Source organism: Scophthalmus maximus, chromosome 15 (genome assembly GCF_022379125.1).
Source record: "Scophthalmus maximus strain ysfricsl-2021 chromosome 15, ASM2237912v1, whole genome shotgun sequence".
Lineage (NCBI taxonomy): Eukaryota > Metazoa > Chordata > Actinopteri > Pleuronectiformes > Scophthalmidae > Scophthalmus > Scophthalmus maximus.
Genome location: NC_061529.1, coordinates 19,782,163 through 19,806,996, shown reverse-complemented (window position 1 = coordinate 19,806,996; position 24,834 = coordinate 19,782,163). Strand labels below are relative to the sequence as shown.

General features: G+C 38.6%; 1 pseudogene; it reads left to right on the top strand.

Annotated features, from left to right (window-relative positions):
• Positions 1-8,314: 8,314 nt before the first annotated feature.
• LOC118286555 lies at positions 8,315-20,779 on the top strand (annotated as a pseudogene).
• Positions 20,780-24,834: the final 4,055 nt, after the last annotated feature.

Sequence of the window (24,834 nt, the reverse complement as noted above, 5' to 3'; positions counted from 1 at the left end):
ATCAGCAACTGCAGCTTTGAACACATGTAGGTACTACTATACAGAAGCAAGCCAGTGGTTTTTGCAGCACCTACATTACTGCATTTTTTCAAAATGTTGATTTTTTTTCAATGTCACCCAGACTGATGTTTCCTCAGTTCTCTCAGTACGGTCTGATAATTGACTTGCAGAGTAAACATCATGGTGGTTTTACATGCTGTCAGTTTTTTTTGTGGCATAGGTATAAGTTGCAGGTATAAGTGATGACTGATCTGAAAATTCTGCTCAGAAACAATAGTGTACCCCTGTAAACAATAAACACGTGAAGAACCACCTAACTCAAGCAAGTTTTAAGTCTGCAGTTAATTATTGTACCGTACTGAAATGAAATGAAATCTCATCAGAACATAATTCAGGGATCTAGAGTGTACTGCTAAGACTGATTAGTGATAAAAGTAATTGGAAATAATAAAAGTGAATGGAATATCCAGACATTGATCTAAAACAAGATTTAAAAAACAATGTGGTCCTTAAATTCTATTTAGAATTAACATTAATGTCAAATTTGGTTAAATCTGTTCCCAAATTCAAAATTACCCAAAAAGTGACCGTTCCTCAAAATTCTACATCTTTGGTCTGTTCTTGTTCCATTTATGAGGAATCTTGTGCTTTTCACAGCTGTACTTTTGAAAAATGCAGAGCAACCAACTTCAGAATATTTTTTCAGAAGAGAAAATCGAGGGGAACATGTTTTTCTGGTGAACCTAAAAATTAAAAATGAGGCACATAATAATTTCATGCCATTTATTCATATGTCCTATGTTCTGCACAAAGTACACAGGTGAAAAAAATGCAGAAACAAAAAAAAACGATAGCAAATTTAATCTTTGCTAGCACATTTTCACCAGTTTTTACATTATTTGCAGTTTTCTATATATTGCTTCTTATAGATCTTTACTCCAATGCCTCTGATTCATTACAACAAATCTATTTTCAGTTGGTTCTCTTCCAAGTGGTATTTGGTTTTTCCATATGGAGACCCACAGTACTCAGTACTCAAGAAATAAATAAGATGTAATGGAACAAATAATCATTCTAGTAAATATTAACAAAATATATATGAAGCCATTTAACTGTAAAATAATGTATACATTAAAATACATTTAAACCTTGCGACTATTCTAAATTGTTGCTTATTTTTGAACAACTGAACAACAATTTATCACAGATAATGTGTTATTTCAAAACTGCTTTCATTATATGTTGGCTTTTTTTTCATTTATCCAGAACTACACTGAACACTTTGGGTCTGCATATTGGGTTAGATGTACCTATCACAAAAATAAGCTTAATGAATTGTTTACTTTCTACTGAATACAATCATTTCTTCTGTTGCTAGATAGTTTGGCTTCTGTAACCTCTAAGGCAATAATTTGTAGCTGCACTTGTCAGATTCAGTCATAAACACTTACAGTAGAAAAAAATACAGTAGAACTGTAAAAAGCTTTAGCAGCTTGCCTACTCAAAATAAATTTGAGGTCAAAATGTTATCTTTACAAAACAAAAAGAACAGGCAATTCACAAAATTGTAAACACACTAACTCCCTTTTAAGTTAAAATATTTAAACTTAATTAATGTGTGATTTTTTTAATGAAATTTTCAACAATAACAAACCACAACCATGAATAAATCCTTTCTAAGAAAGGGTGGCGACCTACATTTTATATCTTAGCAATTTTCTACACACAAATCACACAGGGAAAAGCTGCTCCTGATTTTCAGGGTCATCTCTGAAAAATCAAGTTCAGTTAAATATTGTCAGTTTCAAATTGTAGTTTGACCCTCCTATGTTAAAAGCGACTCCACCCTGACCCTGTTAGATGAAACAAGACCAGACACATCCAGTATTAGAACGCCGACGACATCCTCCTGTGTGCAGATGACATCACTAACCACTGCCACATGCAGCCACCCTTGACTTTTCAGCAGCAGAGGAATTTTGCTCCACCCTGAATCAATAATCCACCAGTGTTTTTGTTTGGAGCTTCAAACTTCATACCATGCACAAGGAATACTGATTGGTTGGTGGGAAATGATCACATTGTGTGTTTTGTGTTTGAACAGATTTACATATGATTTGTGAATTTTAAAATACTGGTATGTGACACTAGCATTCTGGAGCAAATACTTTAAATAGGGATTTTTTTCTTATCTCTAATACTAGAACATTGTAGCAAAATAAATGATTGCCATAAGTACAAACATTAAATTCTTACTACTTTTAAGAGAACAAATCAAACATGCTCGTTTGGTCAATAGCAAAACAGCCTAAATCATAATTGGTCTTTTTTTACATATGTAAAAAAGAGCAATTATGATTTAGGGTGTTTTGCTATTGACCAAACGAGCATGTTCAATATTTAGCCTCTTTAAAAGGGATCATGTTTACATTGCTACCATCCAGTGACCAAAGCATAACATAGTGTTGTAGATTTTTTTCTACTTTCCAGGCAGCTATTGGTTTACATTAATCCATATGCATGTATATTTGGCTTCAGAAATTATTCAGAAAACTTTATTTTTGCACACTTGATTGTGTTTCTTTAAAAACACAACAGTTTACATTTTTTTAATTGTATTCTTCCCGACTAATCCTCTCAGGTCTGATTGTATTGAAAGTGTCTGTCAAATGACATCTTCAGGTCTCTCCACAGATGTTGTACTTTTTCCCATTAAGGGCCTTTTCAGTTTTTATATCATCCTTCCCAGGCCATTCTAAATAATTTAACACATATTCAATATATTTTGTCCAACTAATTAGGTACTTTTATTTAAAACAACATCCTGCATGGTTTAAAACCCTTGATGCCTTGCTACATTTGTATTGCTCATGTCCACAGACAGGTTCTTGGACTTCATGGATTGGTTTATCTCCTGACATGCCATGTAAATTGTGGGATCTCATAATGACAGGTATGTGCTGTTCTGGATTATGTCCAGTCAATTCAGGTGGATCAATCAAGATTTAAATATAACTCAAGGATAATTAAAGCAAACAGTTTGAACTTGACCATAGTTGCGAGCCACAGCAATGCATCTGAATCCTTCCATAATTGCGAGATTCCACTTTGTGATTTTTAACAAATTTACAAAAACACATATATCTAAACATAAAAGTTTGACTTTGTCATTTTCTTTAATTGAGAGTAGATTGATGGAAAAAATGAAGAGGACTGACTACTTTTTGAAGCCTCTGTAAATAAACCTGCTGCAGATCAGAAATCCATCTCTTATTTCACACATATTTTTATTGATGTTCAGTTTCTGTTTTTTCTGTACCAATGTAAACACTTTTTTAGTCAATCTTCTGCTTTAGGTTCAGGTAGCATGTTATTTAATAGCACCCATAGTTCCTACAATTACTAATAGTTACTATAGCATGCTTTGGAAAATGGTTTGCAGAAAAGTTAATTGGTGTGGCCATATTTGCTCATATTCAGTGCCAGGCGTTACCTCTTGGAGGATCTTAGCAGTGCTTACATTTTGTAGTGTTTTATCTCTTAGCACAGATATGGAAAAAAGGCAAACGAAAAAATGCGTGGAAATGTCCATCTGAGTACAAGAAAAAGTAAGAGTGAAGTTTTTCAAATGAGACTTTGCATAATGAGAATTATTTTTAAAAAAAAGCATACCTTTGGTAACATTTTACTTGGAAGTCCTGTGTCACTATTGAGATGTTAAAGGTGCAGTGTGTGGGATTAAGGGAGATCTATCTGCAAAAATGGAAAATAATATCCATAGTATAGTTTTCATTAGTTTAGAATTACCTGACACTAAGAACCTTTGTTATCGTTATCTTATATCTACAACGAGATTGGGTCCTTTTCCACAGAGTCGGCCATGTTTCTACAGTAATGAGGTATTTAGTTGGCTACAATATACAACCTCACCGCTGGACACCACTACTAAGGTTCTTATCTTTGTGATAAGAACCTTTAAGTCTTATCACAAATGGTAGGTTGTTTGATGTTATACCATGTATTTAATAATTTAAAGGATAAGTGCAACATTTTAGGAAATATGTTTTTCTTCTCAGAGTGAGGTGAGACAGAGATAGTCTGGACGTTGTTATCCTTGCTTTCGCATAAAAACATATTGGAATTTTTATGTAGTAAAAAAAAAACAGTTTGAAGTAGCAGCTTTCTAAAGCCATGTTCACATCATATTGTTCAGGCCATAATTAGAAAGTAGCAGAGAACTAAAGTAGTGTCAAAATAACTGCAAAGTTAAATCTACTGCAAATAACATCTAATTATACAACTGCAAGGGAATATTTCTACAATCAGCTATGTTCATGCATTTTTCTTATCCATCAATTCTGTCACTCCTGGACACCAAAATCAACCTTAGCAGTAATGCACCAGTAACACTCAACCGGGCTGCTGTGCTAGAAATGTATGACTCTCCAAATACTTCATCAACACTACTATGAGAAACAGGTAGTGGAGAGAGATTCTTTTTATATTTCCCTTGCAGCAAAAACAAGAGCATATACTGCAAAATTGCAATTAATGAATTACAAGCTATCACATTTCAATTAAATATTACAATTAAAAATAATTAACCCCCATTTATTTCCACCAGCAGAGATATAACAACTATGAACAAAATCATGCACATTGTTGTAAATCTACTTCAGTGCAATAAAGAGGATCATAACAATGTTAAAGAATCATACAGTATCCGCAAGCCATGAAAGATGCTTTCCAAACATTTTATAGAAGTCTGAATGTAACCCCAGAACTATCCACTAATTTCTAGATAATCTGCTGTTAACAGAAATATTCAAAGATCAAGCAGACATTTTAGACGCTGCAGTCATCCACTGGCCTGAACTACACAAAGCTCTTACAATGCCTGGACCAGATTGATGAAAGCTGAAAACTAAAGAAACTTTATGATGTTGGCTCAAAGAAAAGAGAAAGGGGCAGTATATCTTCCATATAGCCCCTTCAAAGTTATTTAAAGGCCTTTTTTTTTCATCCTTGGCAGAACCAGGCTTGCTATTTCCCCCTGCTACCAGTCTTTATCAGGGATGCCCGATGTAGTCTATTCCTATTCGATGCAGCACAGCAACGCAAGATTTGTGATTTTTAATTTGTGTATACATTCAAATGTCCAACAACATATAACACCAGTTTTAGAACATTTTACACAACAGGCAGCAAACTTGGCTTTAGGGCCGTTGAAGAAGTAAGAGACTCTTTTTGAGATATATCTACCCCACTAAAAAACCCTCAAACTGCGTGCAGTGTCAAGCAGCCCCTCACTCACGTGTCGCAAGTCGGGGCGTGTTGTGGATTTCACAACCCGCGTCTGCTAACGTTGAGTGCATCGTGTAAATTGGATGATGTTTGGCACATAAGTCATACTTTCTGTTGTCAGTAGGTGACGCTATATCCATGGTTCAATATTGACAAATGTGCAAATGTGTTGAGGGCGGGACTGTTATCATGTCTGAGAAATTTGGTGAAAATATGACCACATATGGTCGAGTTATGACAGTCTGATGTTTCATGGCAGCACATAGGAGTTCGCCGCCACGCCACGGGGAGGATGTCTCACAAAAAGTCACAGATTTCTGTACATCACATCATCAACGTGTTTGGGGTTTTCTGAGCAATTTTGAGGTGGATCTGGTGAACCTGCAAGGCAGAGGACATGAAAGTATAACACGTCACTTCCTGTTCCCAGCGGGTGGCGCTATGACGTTTGGTCAATATTGACATGCAATTGTGTTGAGAGTGGGACTGATATAATTCCTGAGAGAGTTGGTGAAGATATGAGCACGTCAAGTGGAGTTATAATAGTCTGATGTTTCATTCAGCACATCGATATTCGCAGCCACGCCACGGGGAAGGCATCAGACGAAACGTCAATGACGTCTCCACATTACCTGGTCAATATGGTCAACGTGCAAGGCAGAGGAGGGGGCCTTAACTTTGAAATGTTATAGAGGGCGCTAACGAGCCAATTTGTCACCATTAGACTAAAGAGACATTTCAGACATGTGGATTTGCCCCTCTTAACCAGTCTGCCAAGTTTCATGAGATTCTAAGCACCCAGAGTCCCTCAAACACACATTCATATTTGATGGTGAACTATAGGTCACCATGGCAACAATGTTTAACATATGGTCAAACGCTTCATAATATAACATCATCAACGTCTCACATTACTGATTAAATTGGAGGTGGATCTGGTGAAACTGCAAGGCAGAAGACATAGAAGTACAAAACTTTTAACTTCCCATTGCCAGTAGGTGGCGCTATATCCATGGTTCAATATTGACATGTAAATGTATAGAAGGCAGGACTGTTATCATCCCTGAGAAATTTGATGAAGATATGACCAAATATGGTAAAGTTATAACAGTCTGATGTTTCATGGCGGCACATCAGAGTGCGCCGCCACGCCAAGGGGAGGGCGTCTGACGAAAAGTCACAGATTTCTGTACATCACATCATCAACGTGTTTAGGGTTTTCTGAGCAATTTTGAGGTGGATCTGGTCAACCTGAAAGGCAGAGGACATGAAAGTATAACACGTCACTTCCTGTTCCCAGCAGGTGGCGCTATGACGTTTGGTCAATATTGACATGCAATTGTGTTGAGGAAGGGATCATTATCATGAATGAGAAGTTTGGGTCAGATCGGACCATGTGCCTTCGATTACGAGCAACTTCCTGTTTCATGGCGAATGACTGAAATTCAATAATAGAGGATCTTCACTCTGCCTTGCAGGTTGACCAGATCCACCTTAAACTTCCTCAGAAACACTTTGATGATGTGATGTGGAGAAGTCTGTGACGTTTCTTCAAACGCCCTCCCTGTGGTGTGGCGGCGAATTTCGATGTGCCGTCAGGAAACATCAGAATGCCATAACTCCACTCCACTTCTTCACCAACTTTCTCAGGAATGATAACAGTCCCACCCTCAACACATCTACATGTCAATATTGACCGAACGCCACCTGCTGGGAACAGGAAGTGTCATGTTTTATACTTTCATGTCCTCTGCCTTGCAATTTCACTAGGTCCACCTCAAACTTGCACAGAAAACCTTCAGCACTTGGTTGATGTGATGTAGAGAAATTTGTGACATTTCGTCTGACACCGTCCCAATGCCGTGGCGGCGAAATACAATGTGCTGCCATGAATAATCAAAATGCCATAATTCCACACCAGACTCTAATATCTTTACAAACCTACTCATGCATCATAACAGTCCCACCCTCACCACATGTACTTGTCAATATTGAGCCATGGTCATAGCGCCACCTGCTGACAACAGGAATTCAGACTTGACTTCAAACATCGCCCCATTTACATTAAATTTACATGGTGAGCTCTACACATCATGTACAATAACATGTTGTTCAATTAGTGAGTGTTTTTTAGCACCACATATGTGACGCACAAAGTGATATTTTCCTTCTTCGTATAATGCATGCTATTTAGGAAAATTAGTTCTTTTTGTTCTATGTACGTTTGTGACATTTGCTATAGAAACTTAATTGAGTCTGAATACTGGCTTTCACGTAAATGTCAAAATCATTAGCAGGACACTGCAGGGAATCGAACTCCATCCCAGTAAAACAGGAGTACCATTACCAGTGCCTTTTACTTTTTGACACTACATGGAAGGTAAAGCAAAACCTGTATTAGCAACAGCGGATGAGTCGTCGCAATCACATAGAATGCCTAATTTCACTTTATAATTTGTCCTAATGTGGACAATCATGTACATCTCTACACTTTTGAGAAAATCCTCAGTCATAACTTAACAACATTCATCTTGGTTAAGTTAATCCTGGGGGAAACACTGACTGCTATGTATGAGACAAATTTTCGTCAATACCTAGTTTACTTATAAATACTGTTGTAATGCAGGAAACGAAACCCGTTATCTAAAAGTTTACCACAGTTGTTAGTTTGAATGTTTTATGACCTTTGTAAGATGAAAAGAGGAGAATTGCACTAAATAAACCAAGGAAAAGAATGAACTAATAATGTGGTGTGAATGACCCTGTGACCGGCTGGCTGTAAGGAGGTGGAGGAAGGGTCTTTTGTAAGTAACCCATCACAAGTTACATCCAGGACAGTTTCACAGCATTCCTGCAGAAATAACTGATAAAGACTTGTTAGACAAGTTCATAACGATAATACTAATATGAATAACAATTCATATTATTGCCTATCAAGGGACCCAAGGACACTCAGACTTTAAACACACAACATTGAATGACTGAAAAGTTAGATGTTTGTCTAGTCAACATGAATACAGGGCCAGAGGACTGCACTATGAAGTAAGGTTACTGGCTTACCATGGTAAGCTCAGGAGTAACTTCATGATGTCGGGGGTAGCTTTACCATTTTACCAACAGGATCAGAACTGATTGACCCTAAACCTCCATCATGAGCCTTCATTTATTATTTGCAATGACCAACTGATCTGCCTGTGGAAACGTTGCAGGAGGTTTTCTCCTCCAGTTCAGCTGATTTCAGTTTCTTAAACACATCACAAGGTTTTAATAAATGTAGATACATATCACATCTGTACTCAGAACTGATGATGACAACTATTAAAGATGTTTTCAGCTACTTAAACATTTATGTCCACATCACATTTTAAAGCAGTTAAAGCACAGGCTGAGACAGAATCACACTGTACAATGATGACTCACAAAATATTAAACACCTGCAGTAAAAATGTCCCTCAAACATCACAACTTGTGATCAAATGAATATATTCTCTTAACCAATCATTACACAGTGATCAATAAAATACAGCATCAATATGAACCAGTTCAGCCATTCAGTCATTTGTGCCATATGAGCCAAAAGAGTCAAGCAACATTTTTTCATGAATTTACTCGGTTGACAATGTGTTGTTAACAATCCTCCCAGACTCTGCTACTGCCACAGAGTCACAATTCACAGTTAAAGCTTATTTCAACTCTCGTATCTCAGTATCAGAATCACTGTGTGCTCTTCCTCTGAGAAATACGCTGCACGGACCTGCGCTGCCAAACACAACCCCTTTAACCATGTGCTCTTCCACGCCCACTTACTCAGGGTCAGTTAACTCCGACTTGACAGACGAACATCATAACCACCTTCGTAGTACCGTTTACCTCAAAGTCGGGGAGAGTTTTGTCAACCTCGAGGTTTGTGGTTAACCCTGCGTTGAATCGGAGTACATTAACCTTGCTTCTTAGTACAGGCCTCAGGTTCAGGAAAAGGGAGGAGTTAAGGAGAAAATCAGTGTTTTTTTAAGAAAACCTGCCATCCAGCAGGTTAGGTTCACAGCGTCAGCTACTATGGTAACTGACCTACAGTTTAAGTTCACTCGCTTTCTGGAATGGAAAACCCAGAGTTTCCTTCTTTTCAGAGTAAAGATACTCAGAGTTTAAGCAAAACCTGCTTCCTGGAACAGTCCCCAGTGCTACACCCTCTCACAATATTGACCAACTTCCTTTGACATGAGGGGGAGGCGGGGCCTTGCTTAATTTGCAGGGCCGACTCTGGTCTCATTGTCTTAATCAGCTGGTGCTCCCCCATTGGCTGGTGCCCCAGGGCACTTGCCTGATTCTATATATGGATAATCCGGGCTTGCCTATGAAACACCTTTTAAGGGCACATAGCCAGAAACACTTAGCTAGAACCTTTTTATCTCCTCAGGGAACCCATTATACTCCAAACCGTAATCCGTCAAGGACGCTTTCCTTTCTACACAGATCCCTGGAGCACCGTCAGAAACTGCAGTGATCTGTTCGCAGGACTCTGAAATGCCACGTTCCTGTTGAATTCCAGAAGAATTCAAAACAAGTCAAATGTCTGCCATTTGATCTATTGTTTAGTCTAGAGCAGTGGCTGTGCAAACTAGGGCAGTGGTGCACAAGATCACGCAAGAAATGATGAGAGAAACTCAGGATGAGTAGATCCTTTCCACTATTACTTTTATCCACACCTTTTAAAATGGAATTTATAACACACATTTTTACATTACATTACAGTTTGTCAGTACCCTACTGAAGTTCTGTTGTTGTATACTATATGATTTTTAAAGCAGGCATTTTAAGGTGTCACTAATAATGCTTAATTTTCCATCATTAATGTATTAAATCCCACCTGCACTTCACAGCTGTAACAAGTCAAAATGAGTTAAAAATTACAATTACAAATCAATTACAAATCTGCTCCAGCTGACCAGGACCAGAAAAAGAAAACACATTACTCCTGTTTTTACGTCCTTACATTGGTTGCCTGTCAGTTTCCATATTGATTTTAAGATTCTTTCACTTGTTTTTATGGCACTCAATGGTCCATTGTTAACGAACTTTTGTTTAGACCTTCACTCAAATCTCAGCATTACTTCAACTTGCCACCAATTGTTTGTTTAAATTGTATTCTTCCTTTTTTTTTCTTTTTACTGCATGCGAAAACTCATCAGACAGTTTCTCAAGAGAGGACAGAAATTCCTCAACAGTTCCTCCCTCTTGACTTGAGAAACACACTAACATTAATAAAGATAAGGACTGGGACAGGTGTCAATCTAGAAACACCTAGCACTTTAAAGAAAAGACAAAAATTGCGCTCACTAAATTTGAACCCCCCTCAACGACAGAGCCAGTCTTCAGGAGAAAGCACGCAGGGTGAATATAAGTGGGCAATCACTCCCAAACCTCTCTGCACTGATGCAGAGTAAAAGACATGTGACCACCAATTAAACTTCTGCTGTTTTTTTCTTCTCTTATTGTATAAAAAATGATACATCATATACAGGGATACAATGAAACATCAACAGAAAACAGATGGCATACACAGTAAAAAAAAAAAGGATTTATCAGTAGTGAACCTATGTGTAGTGAAATTATGTGTAGTGAAAATATGTGTATTGAAGCAATGTGTATAAAAAATTATCTCCAGGGAATTTGTGGTTTAGGCACTATTTAGCAGGTGACAGTGAACCTAAATACAAATCATCAAGTCATTTTTATTCAGATAAATCAATGCATGATATTCGAAATCTTAGAAAATTCAATCAATAGGCATTGAACACTTTCTCGATGGTCCTGAGGGGCATGTTGGAACTGACCTGTGGATTTTTAAAACCCAGTAGCCGCTGTCGTCCTGAAGACGTCTTCATTTGTTATATGTCAACATGAATTCATTATTTTATTTAATTGGATCTTTATTCATTGGATCATCACATCATCGATTCCTTATCTCATAGTCAGGTTGCAATCACAAATCTAAAAAGATATGCTCAGGTGTTCAGGGGGATGATGAAGATGTCAAACACACCCCCTAATATAACCACCGTAGCTGAGATCCAGTTAACATGGTGCAGCCACTGAACACATCAGTCATTTCACTTTATGATCACATGCTGATTTTTTAGCAATTAAGACATCAATTAAGGCTGCTATTGAAATAATCAATGAATGGATCAATTAATCAATTGAGTCTAGTTAAACAGAATCAAACGGTGATATAACACTGTATATTTTACTTTTTTCCTTATCTGTTTTTCTTTTATCATCATAAATGTATTATGATTATTTTTACTTCATGTTATGATTAATATATGACAAAATATTCCTATTGGGGAAATCTGGGTGTAAGAACAGAAAAATGGATTACAGAAATAAAAGCAATCAGATATTTATAAAATATAACATACATACAATAATTGAACTTCCTTCAAATTACTATATTAGTTATTCGGTTTGTATGTGATTTATACTCATCCTCCTTCTCTTCAGTTGGAAATCGGACCTTTGCATTTCTCTGATTGCTCCTACCATTTCATTATCACAAGAAAATCACTCCAACACAGTTTTGACAGTTATAATCAGTCCTGGGCCATTTCCGGCCTCTTACCACATCATTGTCTGCTCGACCTTTGAGGTGGTCCTCGTCGTCAGTTAACAACTGAGATGGTTCTTTTCACCTGTGAGACAGGGAAACATTCTCAAGAGATTGGGGAGATTTGATTAACACACATTTGTCTGGTTTAAAGTTTATAGATGAAACATGAAATCCCCACGATGTTTCCTGGAAACAGGGGAGAAGCTGTAAATGAAATTTTATTTAGCATTATGGTTAGTTTGTTAGTTTTGTTATCATGCAATATACATGCAATGCACATACAATATCATACACTCATATATACTCATTTCCTCATCAGTCCAGAGAAGAGTGACATTTTGGGGTGATGCTCTGTTAGGACTCCTGAGGACTTAGTTCAGTTCCAGCATTCTCTGTACTGTTGATGAAATATAGAACAATGATCAAGTTCATTCACTCATTCTGACTTTCATTCATAGCCTTGACATATTGATATTGACATATTGGAGATGGAGGCAATTTATCTTGGGCACGGCCTACCAGTTTCTTGGAGTCCAGACACTGGTAGGGATGGTGATGTTTACCTGAGTTTGATGAGATTTAGATGAGAAACTGCTGAGATCGGGCGGTGGAGGGTGCGCATACCCATGGCAGCATGGAGGAACTAGGCAGGGAGAGAGAATCATATTTAAGCAAACAGCATTGAATTGATAGGTTAACGATGCAAGAGTCTTACCGAGCTATTGGATAGACGAGACCAGCTGGTAACTGCTAGATGATGCTGCTTGCTGAGTTATGCCCAGGGAAAATGACAGCAGGATATGAGCCTGCGTGAGAGGCTAACTCGGGATGACTAAATGATGAGCTGCTACCAAGTGTGGGCATGATAGTAGTCTTCCTTACTGAACTCATGCCAAGCTACATAATTCATCCCCCTTTTCATACATGTCTCGGACTGCGTGAAAACATTGGCCTAATCATTAAGGAGGGAACCTTAATCTTTATACCAAAATGCAGGCTCTAATGAGATCATATAATTCTGCTGCTTGTTGAAGTGCCTTTAGAGAGTGAATTGCTTCCATAACTTTACTGGATGTGTCCCCAAGGTGGGACACATCCAGTACATGTGAAAGAGAGATGCAGGTGCGCTCTTATAGCTATCACAGGTCGGGTCAACATCAGGGAACATAGATATGTTTTTAGATATGTGGATACGATGTACTACCTTAAATTGCACAAGAGCATGTTGGGCGCACATGGAGGTAGAGTGTATCCGATCCAGGACCGAATCCCACATGTGATCTGTGAAGGAAGAACCTAGGTCCTGCTCCCACATGGTTCTTATAGCTGCTAATGAGGGGCTATGCAACTTCAAAATAAGGTTGTAAACGACAGAAATTGTGCCTTTTAATGTGGGGTTAAAAGAAAGAAACATATCGACAGGATTGGCTGGGGGTTTATTAAGGAATTGGGGAATTAACTTCTGTATATAATGCCTGATTTGTAGAAATCAAACAAATGATTAGCTGCAATTGGGCTGAGAAGTTAAAAAAGTCTGGGGTCCAAAATTCTTCCTAAACTGGGTCCAGATTTGAAGGGAGTGCTTAATCACGGGATTACTGTTGGGAATAGCAGAAGAAAGTGGGAGCGCGGCGCTTAAGGCTGAGTCGTCGAGTTGAAAATGCACCCAATACACTAAAGAACGAATATTTGCAGCCCAGTAATAGTATTGGAAATTAGGGAGGGCCATTCCACCTGTTTGTTTGGGTCTTTGAAGAAAACCTTTCCGTAACCGAGGGTGTTTACCATTCCAAATATAATTTATCATTAAAGAGTCAAGGGCCTTAAAAAAGGATTTGGGGAGAAAAAAGGGGACACATTGGAAAAGATATAGGAACTTTGGGAGTAGTGTAATTTTATTGAGTTTATTCTGCCTATAAGAGAAAAAGACAGAGGAGACCACTTCGATAAAATTTGCTTCGCCCGATCCAATAATTTGAGGAAGTTCGAGTTAAATAGATTTTTAAAATTTCTGGTAAAACATACCCAAGGTAACTCAGATTATCTGTCACCACTTTGAGTGGAAGAGCTGTATAATTAAGTTTAAGAGCTTCTGTATTAATCGGAAAGAGTTCGCTCTTACTCAAGTTAAGTTTATAGCCTGAAAACCGACTAAAGATCTCCAATACAGAAAGTGCCTCCAGAAGGGAGGTGGCTGGCTTTGAGACAAACAAAAGTAAGTCATCAGCTTATAATGATACCTTATGTTCGATTCCTCCTCCCCATATCCCCCGTATCCGTTCGTTACTGCGAATGGCAATCGCAAGTGGTTCGATTGCAATAGCAAAAAGGAGTGGGCTCAAAAGGCAGCGCTGTCGGGTCCAACGATGCAAATCAAAACTACTCGAGTAACGGCTGTTTGTTAATACTGAGGCAGAAGGGCATGCATATAATAGTTTAACCCAAGAAGTAAAAACAGGACCCAAACCAAATTTTTCAAGGGTAAAAAACAAATAATTCCACTCCACTCTATCAAATGCTTTTTCAGCATCCACAGAAGCGGGGCATTCTGATTCAATATTTTTGGGGGAATATAAAATGTTCATTAACCGGAGTTTTTTTTTTTAAATGAGTGGCGTCCCTTTATAAACCCAGTTTGGTCAGGGGATATGATAGAGGGAAGAATAGATTTCTCTGGACCCCTGCCCAACTTGAACAGCGATGACATGTATAGCCGTACATCATCACTAAACCGCTGGTTGTCGAGGTGGTGTCCAGATAACAATGTGGGCTTCATAGATAACTGGTGCACCTTTTGGAGAATTCCTGGAATGATTCGGAGAGACAGCATTCATAAAACTTTGGATGGTGCAGCTCTCATTTGTAGAAACCTGACTCGGTTACCTAGACGGTCAAAGCCGTGACATTTCAGAGTTGGGACCAGGAAGCAGAGTTACTTACACACTTCTCTGCGCTTCTATTACAGCAGTCGCCCCCACAAAACCCCATAGAAACTACTTATGCCCCACGACCACTTCAACTTTCTAAACCAAAGGTAAATTAAATGTGTAATTCACACAAATCTCATAAAGATCAACACAAAGCCTATAAATGAACCTAAGAATAGAACAATAAAATGTGGATTATTTAATATTAGGTCACTCCCATCTAAATCTTTGTTAGTGAATGATCTGATAACTGATTAGGGCGTTGATATCTTCTGTATGACTGAAACCTGGCTACAGGAATCAACACCTCCCTCTTATAATAATACTCATATTCCTCGGACCACAGGCCGAGGAGGAGGAGTAGCAGCAATCTACCAATCAGACTTATTGCTTAACCCTCGACCTAAACATAGTTTTAACTCCCCCCAAACCCTCTGTCCGATCACTACTTTGTTACATTTGAATTCTCCATTATTAACTTTACTGAATTTGGAGAAAAGTTCTATTACAGCAGGTGTCTATCAGAAAACTCTGTTAGTAAATTCAAAGAAAAAGTTCCTTTGTTATTTACTCCAAATTGATGATGTTGTTGATAGTGCAGCAGCCTCACTACGTTCCACACTTGACACTGTCGCCCCTTTGAAAATGAAGACAGTCAAACAATGGACGATAGCTCCATGGTTTAATGCATGCACAGACACGTGCTTTAAAACAGACGTCACGTAGGTTAGAAAGGAAGTGGCGTTCCAATAGTCTAGATGATTCTCACCTAGACTGGAAAAATAGTTTAATTACATATAAGAAAGCCCTCCTAATTGCCAGAACCAATTATTATTCTTCACTAATAGAGGAAAATAAAAACAACCCCAGGTTCCGATTCAGCACTGTAGCCAGGCTGACAGAGAGTAAAAGCTCTACTGAACAGTCTATTCCTCCAACTCTAAGTAGCAATGATTTCATGAGCTTCTTTACTAATAAGATTATTACCATCACAGAAAAAATTTACCAGCTTCTTCCCACTAATAGCACAGACACACTGTCCAGTACAGTAGCTTCTGAACCAATAGTATCACCTAATTTATATTTAGAATGTTTCTTCTCTCCTACTGTCTCTCCTCTCACCCTCTTTCTGCCCACTTCTCCTCTCTTCCCCATTTCTCTCCTCACCCCAACCGGTCGAGACAGATGACCGCCCACAACTGAGTCTGGTTCTGTCAGAGATTTCTTCCTGTTAAAAGGGAGTTTTTTCTCTCCACCATCGCCAAGTGCTTTGCTCATGGGATTTGTTGGGTTTTCCCTGTAATATTGTAATATTGATCTCACTATGTAAGGTGCCTTGTAACAATGTATGTTGTGATATGGCGCTATACAAATAAAATTGAATTGAATTGAATTGAATATCCTCCAATCTGTGAGAATTTTGTCAAGTATCTTTACATCTGTATTTAAAAGTGAAATTGGTCTGTATGATGCACAATCTAGAGGATCCTTATCCTTTTTTAGCAACAGGGAGATACAGGCCTGATAGAACGAAGGGGGGAGTTTACCTGAGTCAAATGAGTCTGAGAATACTGAACATAGAAAAGGTGACAATTCGGCAGAGAATTTCTTAAAAAAGTCAGATGAAAGTCCGTCTGTGCCAGGAGATTTACCCGATTGCATAGATGTTATTGCTGCAATAATTTCCTTCTGAGTAATAGGTGCCTCAAGGCTATGTCTCAGGTCTTGAGAAAGGGAAGGCATGTTTAGGTTACTGAAAAAGGTTTCCATAACAGTTACGTCTACTGTACAATCCGAGCTATACAAATTTGAATAAAATATTTTGAACTTTTTGTTAATCAATTTCTGATCTGATGTTGTACACCCATTGTCTGTCCGTATTCCAGGGATAAATTGCTTCGCTCTAAATCCGCGCAGTCGATTAGCCAGGAGTTTACCAATCTTGTCACCATGCTTGTAAAAGGTACTGCTGCTCCTAAGCAACTGGTCGGCAACTTGACGAGAGGAAAGAAGGTTGAATTCTGTCTGAAGTTTTAAACGTTCTTTGTGAAGTTCAGCTGAGGGCGAATTAGCATATTGTCTGTCTATGTTCAGAATCTGATCAGCAATTTCAGTTTGTTTCTGTTTTGTGCACTTATTTTTGTATGCTGCAAATGAAATATTGTCTCAAATAGGCTTTCAGGGCCTCCCAAATTGTTGCATTGGACACATCTGGTGCTTTATTTATACTCAAAAAAGTTTTAATATTTGTGGAGATGTGAGTAACAAAACTCTCATCTGTGAGCAACAATGGATCCAGTCTCCACTGCCTTCTTGTACACTCAGAATTAGAGAAAGCCAGTTGAAGGAGCAGAGGAGCATGATCTGAAATCACAATACCTTCATAACTGCATGACTTAAGGTCTGACATTAATGAATTATCAACAAAAAAATTATCTATTCGGGAGTAGGTGTGGTGGACATGTGAAAAGAATGAATATTCTCTTCCTGTGGGGTATAAAAACCTGTATGGATCAGAGAGGCTATAATCAGCAAGAAATTATTTGATATAACCTGCAGATCTGCTAGGGGTGGCAGGGTTAGGGGAAGAGCGGTCTAATACTGGATCTAAATAACAATTAAAATCGCCACCAAGAATAAGAGAGTGAGAATTGAAATCAAGGAGTCGAGAAAAAAAATCTCTTAAAGAATTGTACATCATCAACGTTAGGCGCGTAGACGTTGGCCAAGAGGACTGACTTATTGTAAAGTTTGCCTGAAACAATAATAAAATGTCAATTTTTATCTGATATAATGTTTGAGGACTCAAACATTATATCAGACCAGCTGGTAAGGCTAGCTGTGCCCCTAGTCTTACCCCTGAAATTAGAATGGAAAAATTGTCCACGCCAGTATTTACCTAATCGCCATTGGTCAGAGTCATGTAAGTGGGTTTCCTGAGCCACTTTAGGTGGGTGAAGACTTTACCCCTTTTCACTTGGTGATTTAGCCTATTGACATTCCAACAAATTAAATTAAGATTGCCCTTCATCTAGCTCAGTTATAGTGAGAATAAAAAGAGTTGCTCCGATGAGAAAAAGAAAGGCACCAGGACAAAGTATCAAAAATTTTTTAAAAAAAACACAAAAAAAGGAACAAAACATAAAATAACTGAAAACGCAGCAGGTGATGGCTTATCAGCTAAGGCCCCAGTTAACTCCAACCCATCCTACCCTGACCCCACACAATATATTGCTCTAAACAGCAAACCTCAAAAGACCCTTACTAGTCTCACAACAAACATTCCAGGCTTTTACTTCCTGATTTGTGCTAGCTCCCATATAGATCTTGTGCAATTCACCCTATAGCAGCCTATTAACACTATGAACAATCATATATACCCAGCAAACAGTCAAAATGGCAACAAACTAAACAGAAATGCCATGCTCATCAAGCAGATTCAAAATACAAACGAAAATAAAGGCCCATTCCTCATACTTACACATTCACTGCATGCACATTATGACAAACAACACAAATCACAAACAACATACATGTCTCCAAAATAAATAGTGCTGCTGAATCAAAAGGTCCCCCACTTTTAACACTATCGAGCTTCCATAACAAAACTCTGTGGTGCCACCCAACAAAACTTGGAAACCTAGGTTTTACTCCTGTGGGTGGAGTGCAGGCGTGGCTGGCACATCTGAGGTTATAATAACACAACAGAGCCTGGGCCTCCGTTTTAAGATCTTAACTTTAGCTCAAAGTTATTATTATTTCCAACTCCTTTAACTGATTTAGTTCATACATTTTAGAACAATTTGTCACAGGCCAATTGAAACTTATCAACTTCATCCAATTTTTCCAAAGGTAATTTTTGATTCCGTGACTAGGCAATTAACAAATAAACTTTAAATTTGCACTTACCCATCTTGCTGTGTGGAATCCTGTTAGTGACGCCAGTCGTGAGCTCAATATATATCAAGGAGATTTCTGGTTCGTTACACAGATCAACAAGGTGGTCAGTGTACAGCGTCCCAAGACAGTCTCCTTATCTCCGGTCTCTGTAGGTGTATTTAGCATTGTCAGAGTAGTGTCGTCATATCACAAGCAGAATAGCTATCATCATGGTAACCCTCTGTCTCTGTCGGAGTATGTTTTATATTTACCACTACGTGCCTCCAAGGTGTTACCTAAATTCTTCAACTATGACACCCCGAGACAGCCTTAAGCCACCCCTTGACTCAGCCGGCCATGGATAAGATGGCCTTGCTTGGTGCGTGTGAAAACTCATCAGACAGATTCTCGAGAGGATAGAAATTCCTCAACAATGATAATGGAAACATAACCTAATATCTCCTAAACACTCATGGTTTGTGTCTGTGTTAAGTGGAGATTCAGAGATTAAATTATTCTCATTCAAAAGTGTTGTAAACTTTACATTTCCATTTGAGGTTATACAGTCGGATCAAATATCTCCTAAATTTGAGGAAATGACCCTGAAAGTGTCATTTAGCTAACTCCTCTCATCACATAGTGTCAGTGCATCGTCTGAATTTTAGGGATTCTGAGCGTCTCAAATGTTAAACACATTGTAAACAGCATTAAAACTCACATCTGCCATGCTGGATCAGTTTCTGTGCATCTCAGTCGATGCTCAGTCATTGTCTTGGTGGAAAAGTACTGGATAAAGCTCATCTTCATGAAGACATATTTGAGTTAAAACTCAGAAAATTATTTTAAGCTGATTTATTTTTATTATTTTCATAACTATTTCCTAAAATTACGTTTCCATATATCCAGATACCTCTACAGTTTCTCTCGAAATTTTTTTGACATTACATTACATTCATTCGTAGACGCTTCAGCCAAAGGGACTTACAATAAGCGCATTTAACCACGAATGTATTACCCAAAGCTTAAACAAAACACCAAACAAAAAAAGGCCAGAAGATTTGCACAGACAGGTGACTATATACAGCATACTTATTATTTTTTTTCAGGTGAGTCATACATTTTTTAGCCCCTTTGAAACCAATTCACAGATCTAAACCAAACCTATGTTTGAGGCTCATCACAGTACAGACAATTTTCATGATTATCATCTTACATCACAAGTAACAGACAATGTTTGCAGCCTTATATCTTAGTGCTGCATTTGACACCATTGATCACCAGATTCTATTACAGAGACTAGAACACATTGGGATTAAAGGAACAACACTAAAATGGTTTAAGTTTTACTGATCTGATAGATTTCAGTTTGTTAACGTGAACAACAAATCCTCCAATCATACAAAAGTGAGTCATGGAGTTCCACAAGGTTCTTTGCAGGGACCGATACTTATCTCTTTATATATGCTTCCTTTAGACAATATTATAAGAAAACACCACATAAATTTCCGTTGCTACGCAGATGATACCCAGTTGTATTTATCTATGCTGCCAGATGAAACTAATCAGGTAGACAAACTTCAGGACTGTCATAAAGCCAAAGGCCTGGATGACTTAGTTTTTAATTCTAAATTCAGACAAAACTGAGGTAATTTTACTCGGCCCTAAACACCTCAGAAAAACATTATCTGATCATATATTTACCTTCGATGGTATAACTTTGGCGTCCAGCTCTAATATAAGGAACCTTGGAGTTATCTTTGACCAGGACATTCCTTTGACTCGCACGTAACACAAGTCTCTAGGACAGCCTTCTTCCACCTGCGCAATAACAGGAACATTAGAAACATCATATCTCAAAAAGGATGCTGAAAAACTAGTCCACGCATTTGTCACTTTGAGATTAGACTACTGTTATTAATAATTGTAAGGATGCCCCAATGAATCTGTGAAAAGCCTCCAGTTAATCCAAAATGCTGCAGCACGAGTTCTGACAGGAACTAGAAAAAGAGATCATATTTCTCCAGTATTAGCGTCTCTGCAATGGCTTCCTGTAAAATAATATAATTCAGAATCCTGCTTTATTATGCTGCTATAGCCCTAGAATGCTGAGGGAAGTAATATCATGAGCATCTCTCTCCCTCTCTGCCCCCATGTACTAACATTACATGTCACCAACTCTGTTTTCTCTCTCTCCTGGTGTATCTCGGACCCCAGAGCTGCAGGATCCAAACCCGTCATTATTATTATAGCTATTATTATTATAACTAGCATCATTGCATTTATAGGTGTCAGTATTTCTGTAATTATAAGTATTAGTCTGGTAGGGATTCAAGCAACTGTTATACAACTCCTCTCTCCCCCAATTTGTTTACATTACCTGTCACTAACCCTGTCTGTGTTTTCTGTCTCTCCTAGTGTATCTCTGACTCGAGCTGCAGGACCCAAACCTGTCATTATTATTTTTATTGCTAATAAAAACAACATAATTGCATCTATAAGTGTCAGTTTATTTTTGTAATAAGTATCAGTTTGGTAAAGATTAAAACGGCGGTTGTACAACTGCCATCTCTCCCACCTCTCCTTTCTCCCCATTTCTTTCCTCACCCCAACCGGTCAAGACAGATGGCCGCCCACAACTGACTTCGGTTCTGCCAGAGATTGCTTCCTGTTAAAGGTAGATTTTTCTCTCCACGGTCGCCAAATGTTTTGCTCATTGTGGGGTTTTCCCTGTAATATTGACCACACTATGTAAAGTGCCTTAAGACAATGTAGGTTGTGATTTGCATTTATTGAATTATTATAATTATTACTTATTTTTCTCCTTGTCAACGCTTACATTTAGAGTAAGGGTGCACTATTAAATGTTTTCCCTGAAAAAAACAAAACAGTAATCAGCTGGCAGCAGTTGTTACTGTAAAATTAACATTTATCTACGATCACTAAAATTTACATTTTTGTACTGTTATTCAAAAATACAGTATGAACTTGTTTTTTCAACTCACTGGCTGGCTGTTTTTTTATTTAACAGTATGAACGACCATTTTACTTATTTTTAAAATACAATTATTTTCTTAGATGAATTTATCCAGAGGTAGGTTAAATACACATGAATAGTTGCACTTCTTGAGTAAAACAACTTTTGTTAAGAAAAATAAAATAATAAAATAGACCTCCCAAAATCTGGCTACAAGCACAGAGCACAAACCACAACAATATGTTCTCTCAAAGTCGAGAGCTAAATCATTGATTTTTCAATCATATAATTACAATGTGAGAGAAAAAAATCACAACCTCTTATTGTAATTTACTTTTTATATTAATAAAAAGCTGGAAACTGCACATCCAGAAACAACTGCATATTAAACTCGAACCAACACGAACCTGGGACAAAACATTAGACAATACAATGCTGTATCAAAACAATTTAACGAACACTACCATATTATCATTTCCAAAAATGAACTGTACAGGATCTAACAAGGTACTTAAGTTTAAGTGCAGAAGTCCAAGAGTTGAATGATGGCAGAGGAATAACAGACTTTTGGTCTTCTCAAACCAGACAATCTAACCTTGTTGCCCTCTGGCTCTGTGTGAGAGAGAAAGAAAGAGAAATAAATGAGTTCGAAGAATTAGAGAAACAAGACAATCTGGTGTTTTCACAGGTGTAAATGAGTTATGGGGCTGAATTAGCTCATCATCTTAGATGAATTCCCAATCGTAATCCATGATTCTCCTCAGCAGAGTGGACATGTGGATTGACTCTTGTTGTCTTCTTGTTGGTGACTTTGCACCGTCTATCCTTGGTTCCTCTCTTTGGGTTTATGCCAAAGAAGTTGTCAGGGTTATGCAGGAACTGGACCTAAATGCAGAGGACAATTTACATAATGGTTTTAATAATCAGAAAAAAAACAGACTTACAGTGTAAAGTAAAACAAAATCCAACTCCAAGTATCCAAGAATGTAGCAAAAGGAATCACAGAACATTACAGCGAACAGCACCGGGCAGGAATCACAGACTGGGGGAAAAATCACAGGAATCACGTTGGGGCAAAAATCACAGAGGAAGGGAGGCACAGAGACTAAATAGACACAAGGTGGGCAGGGCAAATTGAACACAGGTGAAACACATTAGGAACAGGTGCAGACAATCACAGGGCAGGAGACATAGGCAAAGTAAAGTGAACAGACAAAAGACAGGGAAACAGGAAGTGCGGAAACACAAGAAACATTACTTCAAAATAAAACAGGAACCAACAACAAGGGATCAGGGAACTAATATAACAGATACACAAGGAAACAAGGGAATAACCAAATCAAAATCCACAAGCAAGAATAACTGTCCATGAAGAAAAAAAAAGACCTTAGGAATCAACAAAAGTCATTGGGGCAGAGTCGTAACAGAAGTGCCTGAAAAAATACTGTGTGAAAGTGAAGTTGTGCGAACCTTCTTCCGCTGAATAACTAGCATGAATGTAAGGGTTTGTGTTACTTCAACTGATGTAATGGTTTTCATTGGTTTACACTGTAAAGACTATTATGCTTTATTCACTGGCAAAATATGTGTTCACAAGGTAACTTAATCATAAAAATGAGCTTATGTTGTCTGACTAAGCAGTCTATGAAACTCTAGCTAGCTGCCTAATCCATCTATGATGACACATGCATCACTGATAGACGTTTCACTGATTTATGGATTGAATAAAATTAATACTCAACAAATAATTACACAGATGGGGATAGATGAAGAAAACAATGGATCCCAGCTCCACATGTGCGGGGGAATTTTCTCTTCCCAGAATGCAATAAATACTGTATGACACTGTTATCCCTTGTGCTACCCTTTTGCATACTCGGTCCACCAGGGGAGGGTGTTTTTAAATCGCCAACTGGCTGCGCGCATAGGCCCAAGGCAGAGATCAGGCGAAGGCCTTGATCGCGAGAGCGCCCGCCTGTGTCCCTTTTGTGATTTTTTTTTGGAGTTGGGGCACCCTCTATCACTCGTGTCCAGGGGTCGCCGCTGTTTCTTTCTTTCTTTCTGTGTGTGTGTGTGTGTGTGTGTGTCTCTCTCGCTCTCTCTTTCTTGGGGGGGGGGGAGTTGGGGTCAGAGAAGCCCCGACCCGACCCCAAGGCTCCGGGGCGGTTTGTCCGACTCGGGGGGTCAGAGAAGCCCCGACCCCGAGGCTCCGGGGCGGTTTGTCCGACTCGTGGGGTCAGAGAAGACCCGACCCCGAGGCTCCGGGGAGGTTTGTCCGACTCGAGGGGTCAGAGAAGACCCGACCCCGAGGCTCCGGGGAGGTTTGTCCGACTCGAGGGTTGGGGTCAGAGAAGCCCCGACCCCGAGGCTCCAGGGCGGTTTGTCCGACCCGGGAGTTGGGGTCAGAGAGACCCAGAGGGCCTCTGAAAATTACACGCGTGGCAAGCGGGAGGGTTAAGTATAAAGTAACTTAAAATTGTAACTCACACTCTGTACTAAGAAAGACATGTAATATCAAGAAAATATAATATGATTTTGATCACCTGTAGTAGTTTTTGTCTCTGGCCTTTGAAGTAATTCGTAGAAATGAGAAAGATCCATTAGTTTATTTTATAATTATTTTCATTTAGAACGAAATGTTCCAAATGATTGTATGTATAATTGAAAATCACATAGTGTCTTTGAACGCCACAGAGTCAAGCCAGACAAGGAGGCGTGATCTTCTTTTACAGTGCCCTGATTGGTTGAAATTGATTTGAGTTTTTTTTTTCCACTGCCTAGTCTTTATGAGGTCTGTTTGGCGCGAAAACAGCCTCTTCTATTTGTTACCAAGTAGCAAGGGACATTGATCACACACAACAGAGAGATTTGAGACTTTTCTTGAGACTTCCAAAAGATTTTCCAAGGATTTCCAAAGGATTTCATCCAAGGACTTATTCATTCTTCTCAGGACTTGTTCGCTACACACGGTAATTGGCTCAGTGGACATAATTTATCGACAGGCCACTACCATGCTAGTGCTAGTTTTTAGCAGCTAATGTCGGGAGACGAGCTAACTGCTAATACAAAGCAAACAGGTGTTAATTGAAAGCATTGCTATTTTTAGAAGGGGGCAGTAAGGCCAAGGTACCAGGTCTGCT